This window comes from Cervus canadensis, chromosome 23 (genome assembly GCF_019320065.1).
Source record: "Cervus canadensis isolate Bull #8, Minnesota chromosome 23, ASM1932006v1, whole genome shotgun sequence".
NCBI lineage: Eukaryota > Metazoa > Chordata > Mammalia > Artiodactyla > Cervidae > Cervus > Cervus canadensis.
Genome location: NC_057408.1, coordinates 18,979,817 through 18,990,490, shown reverse-complemented (window position 1 = coordinate 18,990,490; position 10,674 = coordinate 18,979,817).

Sequence of the window (10,674 nt, the reverse complement as noted above, 5' to 3'; positions counted from 1 at the left end):
ATGCTCAGATCCCAGCCCCAGGGAGATACTGCGGGGGATTCTGCTATGGAAAATCTCATCACACCTCTGGAAGCCCAGAGTGCCTACTAACATGGCTATGAGAGCTATAATAACAATTTTAATAATCGATGGCCTCTCAGACACTTAATTTTGGTGTAACAGAATTATTGAATTCTAGAGCTGGAAAGGATTTAAAGAAGCCCGATTTCCAAAGTCTCCTGCTGTACATTGGGAAGCAGGGCCCAGTGGCCGGATCCAGCAGAGCTGTGGGTGGGGGACCGGTGGTCCCCTCACTGGGGGCTGAGTGCACAGACGCCCACGAGGCCTGTGCTGGACCCCTTAGGTTTCCCAACTCCTGCGGCCCCATCTGCAGGATCTGTGTTGACAGAATTCGAGCTTCTCAGTAGAGCTACTAGTGGAATGAGGGTACGGTATTTGTCTTTTAGATCAGGAGCTAGGATTCAGAGCGGTTTAGTGACTCAACTCTGGAAACAAAACAAAGTACAAAAGGGAAAAAAAAATCCCTGAGATCACACTTGGCTCTTGGTCCAATGCACCTCCCCCTCTCCCTGCAAAGTGTCAAGTCTGGTCCTGGAACCCTGGGGCTTTATCTGGGCCCTCAGGAGGCCACCAGCCGGTAGCTGGGTTCCTCAGGGTCCCTACAGTCAGGGGGCCTCAGGAAGGGGGTGTTTGGAGCAGGTAGACATTCAGAGAGTCAGCAGGACCAGGCCTCAGGGCCCTTTCCTTCCCCACAGGGCTCTGGGCCTGGCAGAGCTCTGCCTGTGTCTGGGGAGGAGAGGAGAGGGTGGCTCCCACAGGTCTCCTGACGTGCTCTGCGGGTTGTCGGGCCAAGGGCTCCAGTTCCCGTGGTCCTATAGCTGTCAGGTCAGGCGAGGTCCCCATGGTGGACACTTCATGCTGGGGTCCTCACGCTCCAGCTCCTTCAGTGGGGCTTGCAGGGGTGGGCAGGCACCGAGGGAGGGACTGACACGAGCATGGGACCAGCAAGGACCTGGGGGGCCTCCAGGCCCCTCTGCCAGGCCATCTGATGGGGTTTGGGGGCCAGTCCTTGCAGGTCCAGTGCTCCTGATGGTCACTTCCTGCCCCGCCAGCCACCTGTTCTTCAGGTGAGGCCGACCTCGCCAAGAGCAGCAAAGAGCCTCCCTCCAGGGCTCCATCCTGCACTCACACGGCACACGGCTCGCTCCAGCAATCACACAGCTCAGCTGGGGCCTCCTTCCACACGGACTGGGGCTGGCAGAGCTGAGGCGGGTCTGAGCATGCACCAGGAGCTCCTGGTGACACGGTTTTGTGGAGGTGAGAACTTAGAGAACAGTTGAGGCCTCACCTCGTGTGGAGGTCACACTTACACACTGAGGTCCTCTTTATGAGGCGAGCTGCTCAGAAGCCCTGACTCAGAGCTTCTCAAATCGAGGTCCCCAAAGCAGGAGGATCAGCCTCTCCAGGAACCTCATTAGAAACTCAAGTTCTTGGGCCCCACTCCAAACCTACTGAGTCAGAAACTGGGGCTGCAGAAACAGTGTTTTAACAAGACTTCCAGGTGATACCAGGCTTCCCAGGTGGTGCTACTGGTAAAGAACCCAGCTATTAATGCAGGAGACATAAGAGTGTGGGTTCGATACTTGGGTTAGGAAGATCCCCTGGAGGAGGGCATGGCAACCTACTCCAGTATTCTTGCCTGGAGAATCCCATGGACAGAGGAGACTGGCAGGCTACAGTTCATGGGGTCGCAGAATCAGACTTGACAGTGACTAAACAACAACATTAAAAACAGAAATAACTATAATTTTGGTTACTTATTTTTAATGTAGTAGATATCATACTGTCTCACCTCCTGTTTTCTCACATATCTTGGAAGTATTTGGAGCTTAAAATCATTAGTTTTCCTTTCCTGAAATTCCCAAATAAATTTTTTAAATGTCATGGACTTTCACACATGAAAGTTCAGTCAAATATATTTATTAAATGAATGTCACATGCATAATAATCTGCTCTTGTTCTTTTAATGAAAATGTCAACCCACTTATTGATTATTCAGTAACTTAATGATAGACATGTTCTTAATAATGGTGTGATATCAGAGTTTATGGGCTTCCCAGGTGGTGCTAGTGGTAAAGAATCCACCTGCCAATACAGGAGACACACGAGACACAGGTTCAATCCCTGGGTTGGGAAGATCCCCTGGAGGAGGGCATGGCAACCCGCTCCAGTATTCTTGCCTGGAGAATCCAATGAACAGAGGAGCCTGGTGGGTTACACTCCAGGGGGTCACAAAGAGTCAGACACAGCTGAGTACATACATACATACATTCACTGTAGTTTAAAGGAAAAACAACTCCATAGGTTTCATAAATTTGGCATAAGTGGATAAAACGACTTACTATTATCTCAGATTTCCTTTCTGGAAAGAATAGTTTACCTTAACACAATGTGTGTGAATGCAGATAGAGTCTTAACGCTCAGAGCAGAGCACATGGTTTAGTTAATGGTGCCACCACCCGCACCCATTTTTCTGAAGGCTTTAGAAACTAGAATTATAATTGAACTGTATCTACACCCTTGTCGCTCAGCACTGAGATTGTTTCACTGCACATTTATGTGCAGGTTTTCTAAGCTGCATTGCCTTTCTAATTACACTTATCTGCACATAATTTAGGCCAAGTTTGAAGTACTCTCCAGCTTACAATTTCCAGAGAATGACTAGCACATGATCTGTACATGAGTTGGGTTCTAGATGCCCTTTAACAGGTGAGCTGTGTGACTTTGGTTATTTTCTCCTGTTTAAAAACAAAAACAAAAACACTGTGATGGTTAATCTCCAGGCCTGTTGACAACATCTCCTTTTTAAATTTTTTTTTCTTAACCCACCCTGTACCTAGAGTATGGCATGACCATTAAACTGAGCTCCAGGATTTAATCATTCATATAATATAATGATAACATTAAGTGTCTTCAGGTATTTATTAATTACATCTGGCATAGAGCTTTCTAGAGAGATCGTTGGACCACATAACCACTAAGTCTCTAATGAAAGGGGTATCCTCTTTACTACCAGAATCTGCCTGCAAAGCTGGAGACCTGGGTTTGACCGTTGGGTTGGGTTGGGAAGATCCCATGGAGAAGGGCCTGGTCACCCACTCCAGTGTTCTTGCCTGGAGAATCCCATGGACAGAGGAACCTGGTGGGCTCCAGACCATGGAGTCACAGAGTCGGACATGAGTAAGTGACTTAGCACATGCGCACTCTTCACTGCAGCCAGCTCCTTGATTTCTTGAATGAGATCTGCCTAGAAGATCAGACATGGTTAACAGTGCTGTTTTCTCTGCTGGTTGGCCCTTTTGACCTGTCTTTGGGTCAGTTCTTGGCACTGGTGATCTGGTGATGTCAGGCTTTCTCTCCGTGCTCACAGGCACTGTGTGTAGGTGGTCTTGACGTGTCCAGAGAAGACCTGCGTCTCTGAGAGAATCAGCAACAGCCACAGGACAACCTGCCTTATTAGCATGCATTTTATTTACTAGAAGGTGATTTGGTAATTCTTGTATTGAAACACTTTTGGATCAATAGGAAGACAGACTATTTCCCCCTAAAATCTAAGGCTGTGAGACTAATGTCATTTTCCTCAGAAAGTTTCTTTGCATCCACATGACCATCGTGGGCTTCCTAGAGAGAGGAGGCAAAACTCCCCTCCAAGGAGGGGAGGCACTGGGATGGCCAACGTCACACTGGTTGGTTGAACTTAAAATGTGCTAAGACAGAGATCTGGTGGAAAGGGAAAATGATAAAGCAGCACATGCCGTGGAGAACTCAGAGCTTTCTGATTCTGCTTGATTCAGTTTAACAGTGGTCAGCTTCACAGGGCCGTTTGTCTCATCTATCTTGAGAGGTGAGAGGGTGAAGGCCTGGCTTCCCTTAGAGGCCAGTATCCTCTCTACTGTTGTTGGTTCTCATGTTTTTCACCAGGGGAAGGGGTTGTCATACAGGAAGCACTTGAAGGTCAGAGTCTGGAGACATTATTTTTTTAAATTAATTTATTTATTTTAACTGGAGACTAATTACAATACTATAGTGTTTTTTTTTGCCATGCATTGACATGAATCAGCTATGGGTGCACATGTGTTCCCCATCCTGAGCTCCCCTCCCATCTCCCTCCCCATCCCATCCCTCAGGGTCATCCCAGTGCACCAGCCCTGAACACCCTGTCTCATAACATCGAACCTGGACTGGTGATCTATTTCACATATGATAATATACATGTTTCAATGCTATTCTCTCAAATCATCCCACCCTTGCTTTCTCCCACAAAGTCCAAAAGTCTGTTCTTTACATCTATGTCTCTTCTGCTGTCTCGCACATAGGGTCATTGTTACCATCTTTCTAAATTCCATATATGTGCATTAGTATACTGTATTGGTGCTTTTCTTTCTGACTTACTTCACTCTGTATAATAGGCTCCAGTTTCATCCACCTCATTAGAACTGATTCAAATGTATTCTTTTTAATGGCTGAGTAATATTCCATTGTGTATATGTACCACAGCTTTCTTATCCATTCATCTGTTGATGGACAACTAGGTTGTTTCCATGTCCTAGCTATTGTAAACAGTGCTGTGATGAACATTGGGGTACATGTGTCTCTTTTAATTCTGGTTTCCTCAGTGTGTATGCCCAGCAGTGGGATTGCTAGGTCATATGGCAGTTCTATTTCCAGTTTTTTAAGGAAGCTCCACACTGTTCTCCATAGTGGCTCTACTAGCTTGCATTCCCGCCTACACTGTAAGAGGGGTCCCTTTTCTTTGCACCGTCTCAAACATTTATTGTTTGTAGACTTTTTGATAGCAGCCATTCTGACTGGCATGAAATGGTACCTCATTGTGGTTTTGATTTGCATTTCTCTGATAATGAGTGATGTTGACCATCTTTTCATGTGTTTGTTAACTGTCTGTATGTCTTCTTTAGAGAAATGTCTGTTCTGTTCTTTGGCCCATTTTTTGATTGGGTTGTCTATTTTTGTGGTATTGAGCTTCATGTGCTGCTTGTATATTTTTGAGATTAATTCTTTGTCAGTTGCTTCATTTGCTATTATTTTCTCCCTTTCTGAAGGCTGTCTTTTCACCTTACTTACAATTTCCTTTGTTGTGCAAAAGCTTTTAAGTTTAATTAGTTTCCATTTGTTTATTTTTGCTTTTATTTCCATTATTCTGGGAGGTGGGTCATAGAGGATCCTGCTGTGATTTATGTCAGAGAGTGTTTTGCCTATGTTTTCCTTTAGGAGTTTTATAGTTTCTGGTTTTACATTTAGATCTTTAATCCATTTTGAGTTTATTTTTGTGTATGGTGTTAGAAAGTGTTCTAGTTTCATTCTTTTACAAGTGGTTGACCAGTTTTCCCAGCACCACTTGTTAAAGAGATTTTCATTTCTCCATTGTATGTTCTTGCCTCCCTTGTCAAACATAAGGTGTCCATAGGTGTGTGGATTTATCTCTGGGCTTTCTATTCTGTTCCATTGATCTATATTTCTGTCTTTGTGCCAATACCATACTGTCTTGATAACTGTAGCTTTGTAGTATAGTCTGACATCAGGCAGGTTGATTCCTCCAGTTCCATTCTTCTTTCTCAAGATTGCTTTGGCTATTTGAGTTTTTTTGTATTTCCATACAAATTGTGAAATTATTTGTTCTAGGTCTCTCAAAAATGCCATTGGTAGCTTCATAGGGATTGCATTGAATCTATAGATTGCTTTGGGTAGTATACTCATTTTCAGTACATTGATTCTTCCAATCCATGAACAAGGTATATTTCCCTGGAGACATTCTTGATTGTCATGATCTCATGACCAGGAGAAAGAGGTGCCAGAAGCGGGCGGGGCTCAGTATTCTGCAGGACCAGAATATGCCAACACCCACCATTGTCCAGCCACAGTGTTCGTGGTGCTGAGGCTGAAGCAGAGCCATGTGCTCTCCTCACTCTCTGTCTTACACATTGGCCTGTCTGGGGGGTGGGGCAGGGGGCCAGTAGAGTGTTGCAGTTAAAAATCAGAAATGTCAGTGTTCAGCTCTCCAGGGGCACCACTTATTAGCATTTTGATCTGTCTACTGAAAAAAGAAGAAAAGAAGAACACGCTGCATGAGAGTTGTGAGTTGTTTTGTTTGGGGCAAAATAAGGACTCAAACCCAAGAGACAGTGTCTGAGAAGGTACAAGGAACTGCTCCAAAGGTGGGGGAAGGTCAGCATAGATGTGACTTTGTTGATGGGGTACGTGTGTTAGCCTGGGGACTCCAGGCAAACACGGGCCTGTGACTTCCGGTTCCCCAGGAAACAGTGCTGGGCTCTGGGACCAAGAGATCCACACAGATCAGGTCACAAAAGGTGAGTTCTCCTGGGGCCTGGAAGCCACACCATGCAGGTAAGGATGCAGGTGGAGGCTGGCTGCCCAGGTTGAGTCCTGTTTTTACTGTTTACCAATGGTGATGTGTCTCCAGTAAGTCACATGGGTTTTGTTCCTTCTCCTGTGTGGTTTGTGAAAGGTGCCGGTGAGTGTAACTACCCCAAAGGGTTGTGGTGAGGGTCCAGGGGCTGCGTATATAAAACACGAGCTCAGGGCTGCCACGGTGAGATTTCCATGATTTCATCCTTTTCTCTGCGCCTCCTCCTCTGGGGCAGCCTTGTCCATCTTAGTGGTGACAGGTCTAGGGGTCTGGGCTCCTGGACAGTCCTGGTCCCCTTGTATTGTGTGTCTTCCCATCTCCACAGTCTGTGGGGAGTGGGGGTCCTCTCCCCACTCCTCCTCTGGTCTGGGGGGCAGGGTGGAGTATAAGGCTTGTATCCCCCTCTCAGCCTTGAGCTGTTTAATTTGGACCAGGGGCTGTGGACAGGGTGTCAGGGACAGAGACAAACCCAAGCCTGGGAGACCCTAGCTGGCACACATCCTGGGTGAATTACAGATCAGGGAGTCACTGTTTGTCTATAGATTTTTCTGTCTGCTCTCTGTAGGAGAGAGAACCAAAAGGCACAGAAAGTCTCCTGCTCTTGTTTTCCGCGTTTAAAAAAAGGTGACTTTTATTCGCTCTGAGATCTTTGTGTTATGATGGGATTAGCTTCTGAGGTCTGAGGGCTTAGCCCAGCTTTGTGAGGACATCTTCACACAGCGGGGTGTGCAAGGCAACCGTCCCCCATGTGGACCAGAAGGATGGCAGACGCGGGTCTGGGAGTGGAAGCCTGCAGGGGGCCCAAGGGTGCAGGGCATCCGGCAGGAGAGCAGACGCAATGTCACTGTCCTCAGAATCTGTCCGAAGAAGGAGACGCTCTCTCTGATGAATAGCAATTAGCAGAAGCTACGTGTGGACCAAAGAGGCATGTGATTTCCATCCTCAGATTTCAGCTTCAAACTCTCAGTGTGAGGCGTGATGTTTCCAATGATCACTCCAGCCCGTTATTAATGAAAACATGGAGGACTCTGCCAGCAAAGACATCCTAATTTCTCCCCTAGTTGAGATGGGAGGCAAAGAGGGTTGAGATCACATTCCCTTCGCCTGTGATGGTTTGGAGTGAGACATGAAAGTGATGCACAGCCTTTGAAGAGCTAAGATGACAGGCGACAGCTTCCCAAGGCCGCAGCGCTGAGGGCCTGAGAAATGTGAGCAAGGGCGTGGGGCCCAGCATCTGACCCACATGGGCCTGTTTAAGGCAAAGATGCTCTGGGGGAGGGCGCTTTCTAGGATGAATACCATTTCCCAGGACTTGGAACACAAGCTGAGTGTGTTCCTACAAAGCCAAGATATCCTCTATGTCCAAGTTAACCATTTCCAGAGGCACAGAGTTCTCATTCCTCTTCTGCGGAATCGAATTCCACCAGAATCAAAGAAAGGTCGTCTGTTCTCATGGCCCAGGTTCTGTCTCCTGACCCTGCTCCCCGCTCCCTAATTATCACTCAGACTTTCCCCTTCATGCTAAGCACAGAAATCCGTGTCCTATTTCATTAATAAAGCAAACCCATCACACCAGAGGCTTCTCGGCCTCTTTCCAGAACACCGCCAAGAGTCTCCACTTCTCCCCTGCTTTCCCTGTGCTGGGGCCATGACCGCTCTCTGCAGCCACAGGGACCCAGTCTCCTCTCCTCTGTCAGCTCCTGGCCCACACCTGAGTGCTTCCTGAGTTTAAACAAAGTCCCTTTAGCTTTCTCATCTCCTCGGCTCTCATTCTTTTCACCTTTGTCTTCAAACGAAAACTATTGCGTTTAACCCGCGTCATTTGCTCTCTCGCTCCCTTCTCTTTCTGAGTCCCCCCAGTCTGTGTCATCCTCACCGCACCCTTGGGGAGTCCCGTCATCTCAGTATTTCAGGTGGGCCTGGGCACGGGTTGCGTGTGGTGGACGGAGCCCTCATCCCGGGACGTCCCCGCGTCCTCCCTCAGGCCCCTCTCCCGAGGCTCTGGATGCGGCCTGCGAGCACTGGCTGCGCGATCGTCTCCGGGTCCCTCCCCGTCTTGCAGCCCGCATCCCCAGCGGTGGTCCCCGTCTTGTCTCGCCCGCACGTTCCCACCCAGTCTTCTTGCTCCTGGTTCCAACCCGGGGTCCACGTCTCTGCCTTTACTCCTCTCTCCCGAGTCCCTTACTCCACCTGCCTTCTCGACGCGACACCCCTTCCAGAGAACCCCCCGACTGCTGAAAGTGAGCCTGTGCCCTGCTCCTCCAGCCATCGCTCATGCCCCAGGCCTTCGGGGGAGGCGCCCCGTGCACCCAGCACTGAGCACCCTCGGAGCTGACTCCCTGCCGACTGCCTGCATGCTGTGCTCACCTGGCTTCACTTCCCCGCATTTCCCCACCCTGGAAACATGCATCCTCTTCCCTATGTCTAAAACGCAATTCTGTCTTACTTTCACCTGGCTAACTTTTAATAAGTGTTCAGGTCTCAACTTAGAAAGTTACCCATAGACCAGACCTTCTCTGACTTTGAAGGTAAATTTGAGAACAAGGTGATGCAGTTGCAGTGTCCTTCCACGTTCTCATCTGTAGCACTTGGACTTACAGGCTGCTAATTCATGTTTATAATTATTCGTCTATAGCTATCTTGTCCCTACATTTTAAGTTTTACGAGGTCGTGGTTTCTGTCTTTTGTCACCAGCTTTGTCATGGTACCTATGGCACTGGGAATACTGTGGGTTCCATCTCTGTATGTGTTTATTAGCAAATTTTCATACTGGTGTGTTTATTTGAATATGTAGTTGTAGTTTTCATAAAGGGGAAGCTCCAGCATTATTAATTGGGGGTGTTTTTTCTGGGGCAGATATGGTGAAGAAATGGAGTTATTTCAGCACATTTAAGAGCAGTTCAGATGACTGAGGAGGTTGAGTAAGGAAGGTTGAGTGACAGGGGCTGAAAGTCTGAGAAAAACAGAAGGATCAAGGATCAAGGACTCCATAAGTAATGAGGATCAGAGAGGGTTACAGGAAACCAAAGTTATGGTTAAGAATAAGCACTGGAGCTTAGCATTTGGGTGTTTCTGCTGCAGGGATGACCTGGGTCTGGCAATGGGACTAGCACAGCCAGATGGAGATGAGGGTCTTTAAACGGACGTCATCTCACACGACCACTGAGACATTTCAGGTCTTTACAGGATTTGGTGCCGAAGCAGGTTTCAGTCTCCAGTGAACCAGGGGCACTGGCTAGGAGGCAGGGGGAGACAGGATGGATGTAGTTAGAAGATGCTCCAGATGAATCAGTGAGTTTGAGGCAGGGGCAGAGTGGAAATGGGGTCAAGAGACACCAGCTGACCTCTCTCCCACCTCCCTCTCTGACCTTGGGGGCTGAAAGTGCTGTGACGGTGAGAAGCGTCCATGTCCAAGAGTGCAGGGAAGGGCCAGGTTTCAGCCAAGGCTAGAAATGGAGAGAATTTTCTGCACAAATTAGAGGATAAATTGGAGTTTGTTTACAATGTACGGATGATTCCAGGAGGTATCGGTGAGCTGTGTATATATGTGTGTGTGTTGATATTGAGAAGAACCAGGAATGAGAAAGTGCAGATCTTCAGGAGGATAAGAGGCTGAGGGGTTATTTAATGGGGGTTTCCCAATATTCATAGACACAGAGGTAGGGGCTTGAAGTCTGGTGAGATGCAAGGAGCTCTACATTCAGAACTCCAGCCGAGGGGCTGTGTGTGTCCCCGTGATGGAGTGCTGGCAGGTGTGACCGCGGGCACCCGCAGGGCTTCTCCCCGGGCTAACAAAGGGCTGCAGTCCGGACGCTGTGGGGATGGCAGCAAGGGCTCTGGGCGGGGGCGTGGGGACCCCGGAGAGGAGGTGCGGGCCGATGCCGTCTGCACGCGTTGGAGGTGGGTGCACGTCTGCTGGGGAGCACAAAGGAATGAGTCCTGCAGGCGCCCTGGGGCCCCGGGCTGACGGAGCGGAGGAGCTGCGCAAGCGTTCTCTCTGCTCCGGTCGCACCTGAGGCCCGTGCTGTTCTCCCCGGGTTCCACTCTTGCTGTTTCTTCCGAGTGCATCCTCAGCATGGCACGTGGGCTGCCTCCTGTGGAATCAGAGAGATGATGAGAGTGATGAGATTCTCGCACTTATTAATTAAACTTACAGAGCAGAAGGGAAGAGAGACAGCAAGCAATTAGTTATCCACACTGTGCTTTAATTAGAGCTGGTCTTCAGCACT